A 10649-nucleotide genomic window follows, 5' to 3' on the forward strand; every position below is an offset into this window, starting at 1 on the left:
TGCTCCATATCTTCTCACTGTGGATCACAGACTGATTCGCTAGCCACCAGTTGTTGCTAATCACCATGGCAGAGAGAATGAGAGCTGTGGACGGCCTTGAAGTGGTTGTTATATGCCCTGACCTTGGAAGTAATGTATAGTTCATAACTCACTGCCTACAATGGTGGCATGGCCCCATCCAACCACAAGAAGACCAAGAAGTGAATCCTACCATGAGCCTAGAATGCAGAAAGCCAGAAACATGGGGGCAGTCAACAAAGGGCAGGATGGTTAGGGAAGTCTTCATGAAGCTCTTTCTCCAAGTCGTGAAGGAAGATAGATTTCAGGGGAACGGTGAAAAAGAGGAGGGCATGAGACAGTATTCCAGGTAGGGGAGCCGTGCTAACAGAGGAATGGTGGCAGGAATGCTTGTGAGCCACTTGGAGACAATGAAAATACTGCATGGTTATAGCTACGGCCAGGAGTTCATGCACCATGTAATGTTGGAGAATTGCATAGTGATAAGATTTTTAAAGTCCTTGAGTGCAAATCTAAAATACTTAGACTGGGTTTTCAAGTCAAAATCAGAGAACTGAGAGGCTAAGAAGGTAGGGATCTGGTCTCTTCCTTCTCAGTTTCCACTTCAAGCTGAGCAGCTTCATTTTGATCTGTTTGATATATTGAGTTCCATCTAGGTTTTTGTTTTTAAAATCTTTCTACAAGTTGTTAAGACAGTAAATCTTAAAAGTTCTCATCAAAAATTACAGGCCAACATCTTTGATGGATATAGATGCAAAAATCCTCAACAAAATATTAGCAAACTGCATTCAACAGTATATATAAAAAGTATATATGATAAAGTGGGGTTGCAAGGATGATTCAATATCTCCATATCAATCAGTGTGATAACACTACATTAACAAAACAAAGAAAAAAATCACATGATCATCTCAATAGATGCAGAAAAACTATTTGACAAAATTCAACATCCATTCACGATAAAAATTCTCACCAAAATTTATATAGAGGGAACATATCTCAACATAATAAAGCCCATTTATGACAAACCCACAGCTAACATCATACTCAATGGTGAAAAGCTGAAAGATTTTCCTCTAAAATCAGAAACAAGACAAGGAGGTCCACTCTCACCACTTCTATTTATTATAATGTTGGAAGCCCTAGCCACAGCACCCAGACAAGAAAGATAAAAGGCATCCAAATTGGAGGGGAAGAAGTAAAATTGTCACTACTTGCAGATGACATGATATTATATATAGAAAACCCTAAAGTCTCCACCAAAAAACTATTAGAACTAATAATGAATTAGACAAAGTTGCAGGATATAAGATTAATATACAGAATAATATCTGTTACTTTTCTATACACTAATAATGAATTATCAGAAAGAAAAAGCAAGAAAACAATCCTACTTAAAATCACATCAAAAGAACAAAATATCTAGGAATAAACTTAACCAAGGAGCTGAAAGGCCAATGCCTGAAAACTATAAAACATTAATGAAGGATATTGAAGGTGAGACAAAGAAATCAAAAGCTATCCTGTGTTCATGGATTGGAAGAAATAATATTGTTAAAATGTTACCTAGCACATAGTAGGTCCAGTTTCCTCTCCAATATATACTTCCTTGCCCACGCCTTTCACTGGAGTTTGATTGGGTATACTAAGAGACAAACACAGAAGTCAGCCAAAGGTGTTTTAATAAAACTGAGGAATCTGCTGAGGTCAAGCTCAGGGCAGGGTTATCTTCATTTTTGTGTCCTCGGGCTTCAAGTATGAATTGGCTTTGGTGATACATTTGGCAGGAACTTGGGCTTCACACAGCACAGTTTACCACTCATGCAGAAAACATAGACTTTTTCATTCTTGGAACATTTCTCACGACAGGAGCCATGAAGATTCCAGCATTTTTCAGTGCTGCCTAATACAAAGAGAAAAAAAAAAGAAGAAGAAGAAGAAGAAGGGAGTCGGCATCAGTTCTATGGGGAAATAAGTCCTGGCTTGAGAGGACCAACAGCCAAGCAAAAAAAAAAAAAAAAACTGTTGAAACTGGGAGAGTCATCTCTAGATTTATAGAACAGTGATATGATACAGTCTCACATCATTTCTGGACACCTCATCCTAATCCCAGCCCTTCTAGAATGTTCTTTCTCACAAGTTCAGTGGGTTATGATGGTTAGGAACATGGACTGTTGGAACTCATAAAGCTGGATTTGAAATCTGTCTACCAAATGAAATCAAGCCAAATGGAAGACCTCTAGCAGATTACTTCCCTTCTCAGATCATCAATTTTCTCTTTCCTAAAAAGAAGATACAGCGCTTGCTTCAGAGACTTCTTGTCGGGATTAAATGAAATAGTGTTTAAAAACCACAAGCATTAAATAAATTCAGATATGACATGACAGGTCCTCAGAATTATAAATTTTAAAAAATCATTTCATAAGTAAAGATTAAACTAGAAGGAAGACATGATCAAATAAATGCAACAGATAATGGCTTAAAAGAAATATACAGAGTGATAAAGAGAATGTTTTAATCAAAAGGAAAGAGAGAAAAAGGAATCAATAGAAAGTTACAAATATTCATGACAGGTAAAAGAAATCCAACACACAAATAATAGGAACTACGAAAGATGAAAACAAAAGCAAGGGAACAGAACAAATACTACAAAGTATGTTCAATAAATTTTCCTAAAATAGAAAAAGATTTGAAACATGTATGGCAAGAGTATACAACATACCTGAAAATATTCATCCAAGACAAGACATATTCTAGTAAAATTATTGAACATCAAAGAGAAAAAATGCTTTGGGCATTTAGGTCCAAAAAATACAAGGTGATATAAAGGAAAGAAAATTAAACCATACTTAGATTTTTTTGAAGTATTGTTGATTTACAATGTTTCACATGTACAGCAAAGTGATTCAGGTAGATAGGTAGATGATAGATAGATAGATAGATAGATAGATAGATAGATAGATAGACAGACAGACAGACAGACACAGATATTCTTTTTTAGATTCTTTTCCATTATAAGTTATTACAAGATATTGAATATAGTTCCCTGTGCTGTACAGTAGGTAGGTCCTTGTTTATTATACTTAGACTTTTTGATAGCATTGCTTTATGTCAGGAAAAAAATGGTGCCACATATTTAAGATACTCAAGGAAAGAAAAAGTAAGCAAACAATGTTACATCCAGCAAAACTGACTCCCCCCCCCCAAAAAAAGGACAAAACCAAACTGGTATCCACATACTGAAACGTAAGAAATATTGTTCCCGTGAGCCTCCTTAAGAATCTAATAGGAAAAGTGCTTTAGACAACAAAATTAGAGGGGCATTGACACAGGACTAATAATGATCATTACTTACAGAATTATAATTAAATCAGGTTTAAAAGGAGGGAGCAGAGAATGTAATGGCTATATTTTCTGAAATAGAGATACAGTACAATGAAAAATGGGAGAATGTTTAAAGCATATGTGGAAATTTTAACTAGTTTGAGTAATCATGTTATTTTGGTGGTATTGGTATTATTTTACTAAAGCTATTGTGTATGTGATGAGGGAGAAATCAAATGAGTAATTGTGGGATATTCTAATTCTATCATCTGATGAACCTAAAAACATTCTGTCATAATAGGAGCTAAACTGAAGAGATTCCCATTGGTCAAGAATAGGAAAATTTGTGCTTCAGTGGGGATATTTCAATAGATTGGACTTGTGGCTTAGAATCATGAGTTCAAGATAATACTTGAGAAAAGCTAATTGCCCAGCCTCAGAGGCTGCCGGAAAATGAATTCATTGTCTCGCAAACTGATGAGCAAAGATAGAGTCCAGCATTTTCCCTGCCCCTCCTCTCTGAACCCTCTAAACCCCAAGGTAACCAAATAGTAGATGAAGAGAAGCATCTCTTTTATAAGTAGTTCAGCCAATAAATGAATGTTCTTCCCAACATACCTGCACAGCTACCCCTTCACTTTTTTCCAGCCTTTGTTCAAATGTCAGCTTTTCAGTGACCATTCCCTTACATCTTTTATCAAATTGCACATCCACATCCCCCTAATGCTTGTTAGCCCCTTCCCTGCTTACTCTACTCATTGCCTCCTCCCAGAGAGTGTAAGTTCCAAGAGGACAGAGGTCTTGGTTGGTTGTTTGGTTGATTGGTTGGTTGGACAGCCCTCTATCTCCAGCACCTATCGCAAGGCCTGACACATGGAATACACTCAACAACATTTATTGAATAAATGAATTATTTAACTAAGTAATGACATATCCACATGCCCCTAAATCCAGCTGCCATCATGGGAAGGAGAAGGGGAGAGGATGAAAGGAGAAACACTGAAAGACTAAACAATTGCTCAAGGCAGAATGAATCAATCTATTTTAAACCAGAAAAGGTGGATACAATTATTTCCTGAGTTAATGTACAGTCCCTCTGCCCCTTCCAGCCTCTGACTTTCTTACCAGCAGGATGAAAGTCCCTGGGAAAGCTCCAATGAGTTACAAAAAGCAGAGAAGCTCATTTGTTGCACACTAACATTTCAGTGTAGTCAATGTTGACCCCTCAACCTAAGATATTATTTCAAAATGAAAAGTGAGTAAATTGGAACTCAGAGCAGCCAAGCGGCTTGCTGGGGTTCACAGAGCTATTATGTGATGGAGTAGGTTCTCACCCAGGATTGAGAGGTTCTTCCCTCCTCCCCAGCTGAATGGTGTTTCATGCATGTGTCTACCATGAGCTGACACAAGGTATGAGTCCAGAGTATTCTCAATCCCCACCCCCACGTCCCGACCCCATGGAAAGGTTAGAGAGATGTCTAGAGGGTGGAGGGGGTGGAAGCTTCTGTCAGATGAGAAGGAGGATGGTGCTAGCACCTTGAGCTGGGCAAATCTGATGAAGGCCCTTCTCTCCTTAAAAATTTCTATGGCTCCGGCATAGGGGTTGACAGAGATCGGCAGCACTCATTCTGAGATTCTGTCTCACTTAAGACAGATGTGAATAGTGCAAAATCCAAGTGATTTCAGGGACATTGTGAGAAAAGCTCACTATTGCCTCCCTTCTTTCCTGCTTCCCATCCCTCCCCATACTCCTCCTCACACACCAGACCTCCTACCCTTGACCCCTACAGCTGACAAAAGAAACGAAGTCTGGGGGCACTGAGGGGAAAGTCTGGAGGTTACACCTGCTGCCTAAGATCTGGCACCTGCTATTGGCGAAGATGAATGTTTGGCAGTTCCCCTTTTATGGGGGTTTAAAAGACAACAAGGCTACATTTGCTGCACACCAAAATTTCAGTGTGTTTAATGTTGATCTCTCAACTTGATTTATTATTTAAAATTGATAAATCAATCAGCTGAAATTCAGAGGAGCCAAGTAGTTTGCTAGGAAGGCTACAGAGCTAGTAAATGGTGGGACAGGGTCTAGCCCAGGATTTGGGGGCTTATATTTCTTGCTCACATGGTGTTGCACATTGCCGCCTGCCAGACTATCCTCCCAATCCCTGGAGAGCCCCCAACCAAGATCTACTCTCCATCCCTCCAACGCTCCCCTGAAAAGGTCTAGGTTACCTGGAATGACCTGGGACAAGAGCACCAGCGCAGCCAAAGTTAGCAAGAATGGCTTCATGACTTCAGGTAGCCCAAGGACTCTCAGCTCTAGCGAGGTGATAAGCAAATGAAGAAGAGCTCTGGACTCTCTGCTCCCTCTTATCAACTGGGACACATGTCACTTAGATGTGCTCTCAGCTGCCCACGGGTACAGTGGGCCCTGGAACAGCCTGCCTCCCTCAGCCTTCTCAGTTACTATCCCGATGTCCCCACATCCACAGTTGGATCATGCATCCCTGAACCGATAAGCCTCCCTTCAGCTCCCTCCACCTTTTAGGAAACAGTGGAGAGAAATCATACAAGCTAGAGGGATTTTTTTTTAAATAGATGACCTTGTCATAACTCAATCTAAAACCCTCCAAGACTCCACATTCCACACTAAAAAAACCATATGGCCTTTACTATGTCCTATAAAGCCCTACATCATCTGTTCTAGAGATTCACTCTTACCGTGGTTTTAATGTAAGTTGAGCAAACTCCTTTCTTCAAATGTAATTTTCCAATCTGGAAGTGGAGGAGTAGAGAAGGGAAAATATTCATTCAGACCTTGGAAAGAGCCTGTCTAATTATTATTATTACTTTGAGACAAATGAAAACAAAAACACAACTTTCCAAAATCTCTGGGAAGCAGCAAAAGCACTTCTAAGAGGGAAGTTTATTTGTATTGATACTAACCTACCTCAAGAAATAAGAAAAATAACAAATAAAAAACCTAACCTACAATCTAAAGGAAGTAGGAAAAGAAGAACAAAGCCCAAATCAGCAGACTTAAAGAAATAATACAGATCAGAGATATAAACAGAGACAAAAAATGATAGACAAGATCAATGAAATCAAGAGGTTTGTTTTTTTTTTAAGCAAGAAGCAAAATTGGTAAGCATTAGCTAGGCTCATTAAGGAAAAAAAGAAAAGAAAAGAAAAGAGAGGACCCAAATAAACAAAATAAGAAATGAAAGAGGGGAAACAACAACCAATATCACAGAGATACAAAAATCATAAGAAAACACTACAAACAGTTATATGGTAACAAACTGGACAGCCTAGAAGAAATGGACAAATTTGCAGAAAGAGAAAACTTACCAAGACTGAGTCAAGAATAGATAATTTGAACAGACTGATGACTAGTAATGAATTTGAATTCATGATAAAAATACTCTTAGCAAACAAAAGTCCAGGACTTGACAGCTTCACAAGGAAATTCTACCAAACATATAAGGAAGAGCTAATGCAAATGAGAACTACAATGAGGTATCACCTCACACCAGTCAAAATGACCATCATTAAGAAGTCCACAAATAATAAATGCTGGAGAGGGGTGAAGAAAAGGGAATCCCCCTACATTGTTGAAGGGAATGTAGTTTGGTGCAGCCACTATGGAAAACATCATGGAAATTCCTTAAAGAACTAAAGATAGATTTACCATATGGTCCAGCCATCCCACTCCTGGGCATATATCTAAAGAAAACTCTAATTCAAAAAGATACATGCACCCTAATGTCATAGCAACACTATTTACAATAGTGAAGACATGGAAGCAACCTAAATGTCCATCCACAGATGATTGAATAAAGAAGTTGTGGTATATATACATATATACAATGGAATACTACTCGGCCATAAAAAATAATGAAATAATGCCATTTGCAACAACATGGAAGGACTAGAGATGACCATATTAAGTGAAGTTAGGTCAGACAGAGAAAGACAAGTATTATATGGTAGCACTTATATGTGAAATCTTAAAAAATGATACAAATGAACTTATTTGCAAAACAGAAACAGACTCACAGACTTAGAAAACAAACTTACAGTTACCAAAGGGGAAAAGGAGGGAGGAAGGATAAATTAGAAGTCTGGGATTAGCAGATACAAACTACTATATATAAAACAGATAAGCAACAAGGTTACTACATTCAATATCTTGTATAATGTTCTATATAATATTCTATAATGAAATATATATATATATATATATATGTGTATAACTTATACACTATGCTGTACACCAGAAACTAACACTTTGTTGGTCACCTGTGCTTCAATAAAAGAAAAAGAGCTAATATCTATCCTTCTCAAACTATTCCCAAAAAAATCGAAGAGAAGGGAGCACTCTCAAATTCATTCCATGAGGTCACCATTACCCTGATACCAAAAATAAACAAAGACACAACAAAAGAAGAAAATTACAGGTCAATATCTTTGATCACTATAGATGCAAAAATTCTCAACAAATATTAGCAAAATGAGTTCAACAATACGTAAAAAGGATCATACACATGATCAAGGGGGGCTAATTCCAGGGATGCAAGAATGGTTCAATATTCACAAATCAATTAATATGATATTCCACACTTGCAAAAGGAAGGATAAAAGTCACATGATAATCTCAATAAATGCAGAAAGAGTATCTGAAAAAGTTTAACATCAGTTCATGAGAAAAATTCTCATCAAAGTTGGTATAGAGGGAACATATCTCAACATAATTAAGGCCATTTATGACAAACCCACAGCTAACATTATACTTAATGGTGAAAAGCTTTTTCTCTAAAATCAGAAACAAGACAAGAAAGCCCACTCTCACCACGTCTATTTATTATAGTGCTGGAAGTCCCAGCCACAGCACTCAGACAAGAAGAAGAGATAAAAAGCATCCAGATTGGAAGGGAAGAAGTAAAATTGTTACTATTTGCAGATGACATGATACTATATATAGAAAGCCCAAAAGTTTTTATTCTTGCTGTATGAAACCAGAGTGATTTGTAGCCCTATGTAAATACCAAGGATTTTTCCCTTTTAAATGGCCCGGGATTGGGTGGTTTTCTAATACATACCATGGTAATTATTGAGCTGAAGTCTTGAGGATCCTTTGCAGGTGTCTGGAGGGCTCTCTCTGAGCACCTCTACCTTCTCTAATGTTGTGATCCGCTTTGATCTCACTGGATTCCCCGTTCTGTTCTCTACAACACTGGGAGATGTTAGAGAACATCTAGAGATGATCATACTAAGTGAAGTAAGTTAGTCAGCGTGTGATCTATCCTGGAGAACAGTCCATGGGCACTTGAGAAGAATGTGTATTCTGCTATTTTGGAATTGAATGTTCTATAGATATCTATTAAGTCCAACAGGTCTAATATATCATTTAAAACTACTGTTTCCTGTTGATTGTCTATCTGGATGACCTGTCCATTGATGTAAGCGGGGCACTAAACTCTCTTACTGTTATTGTATTATTTTCAAGCTCTCCCTTTGTGTCTGCTAATATTTGCTTTATATATTCAGGTGCTCCTATATTAGGTGCATATATTTTAATAAATGTTATATCCTCTTCTTGTATTGATGCCTTTATCATTGTATAATGCCCTTCTACCAAGTCCTGGAATTGAAGTTGCTGGATAGCAGGACATGCACAGTTTAAAGACTTTGGGTATTGGCAAACACACTCCAAAAGAGGTTGCACCAGCTTGCATTTCCATGATCAAGACCTTACTCTTTCCCTATATCCTACAAATTCTGGAATTATTAATGGAACAGTATTCTTGCCAATTTGGAGAAATGATACCTCACTGTCATTTGAATTCTTTTTTTTTTTTTGGATTCCTGGTTCAATTGGGAAGTTGGCCCTCCTGACTCACCACGGACAGGCTATGATGTCTGAGGTGTGCTCAGAGGTGCACACGTTCCAGAATCTTCCCCAGCTCCCCTGTCCCCTGTAACTAAGACAGCTTATGTGGTTACACCTATTCTGGGGTCTTCAGGAGGATAACAAAGGCTTTAAAACCAGAGCAAAGCACACCTGAAACTAACATCATCAATCAACTACACTTCAATAAAAAAATAAGAGTAAAAAAAATTACCACAAAGTTGGTGGCTTAAAAGCAAAATTAGTACACTGATTATGCAAGGAGCTGGCCCAGAGACAGACTGTGATTTTGCAAGAGCCACACAGTGTATTCGGGAATTGGGGTCAAGGGATAGGACCTCCGACCTAACTGTTTCAAAGACTTGGTGACAGAAGAAGTCAACCCAGACAACCCTCAGGTGCAAATCCAATTACCTTGCCCTGTTTCGATGTTTAAAACATAAACTGCTTCATTCTTTCACTTTTTATGTCATTTCAGCACCTAGAGAACTATATATGATACATTCCCTACTGCCCGTCTGCCCCAAATACTGATTGAAGAGATGGAGGCCCAGGGGAAAAAGTGATTCTCCCAAAATCACACAGAATGTTAGTCGCAGAGTCAGGACAAGATATGTTCAGCTCTGCCTCTCCCACCCTCAATACCCAAATCCTCTGTATATCCTGGCATTTTAAACAGTAGGGTCTCTTCTCTAAGGGAGGAATGAATCCAACAGTTACATTTCTGCCATATTCTCTAGCCACTAGAATGGAAAATCACATTTTGCAATTTCTTTACAGCTTTGTTGAAGTATGATCGGTATACAAAAAAACTGTATATACTTAACGCATACAATTCTATGAGTTTGAACTTATGTATTTGATGATGTTTTTGTAGCTAGCCTGGCAGGTACTCAGACAGCCCAAGCAAGGATGAAATTACATTTTGCAATTCCTTTCCCTGTGTGGAATCGAGTTAGGATTTGCCACAAACTTGCTTGCTTGCTTGCTTGCTTGCTTGCTTGCTTGCTTGCTTTTTCATGAGATCTGGGAGATGGGGATGAAGCAGCATCACCGTGCTCTGAAGGTTGTCATTGGTCAGAGCTGGTGAGGGACAGAATCACAGAGGTTTGTAGGTTTCAGTCTGTCCTCGCTGTTCCCTGCTACACGTCAGCTCTCCTTCCCAACTGCCAGCCCTGCTGACCAAAGTGACCCTGGGCCCAGGCCCACCGCTCAACACGCCTCTATGAACTCAAACAGGCAGTTGCTTTGAAGAACAAATGACCTTTCACAGACTTCTACGCCAGCTCCCTTAGTGATCCCACTACCCCCAGCACAGATCTTTCTTCCCAGCTTCTCCCACAATTGAATAGTGTCTCATCGTTATAATAAAATCCTTATTACCGAATGCTGATGGCAT

The sequence above is a fragment of the Camelus ferus genome, chromosome 19 (genome assembly GCF_009834535.1).
Source record: "Camelus ferus isolate YT-003-E chromosome 19, BCGSAC_Cfer_1.0, whole genome shotgun sequence".
NCBI lineage: Eukaryota > Metazoa > Chordata > Mammalia > Artiodactyla > Camelidae > Camelus > Camelus ferus.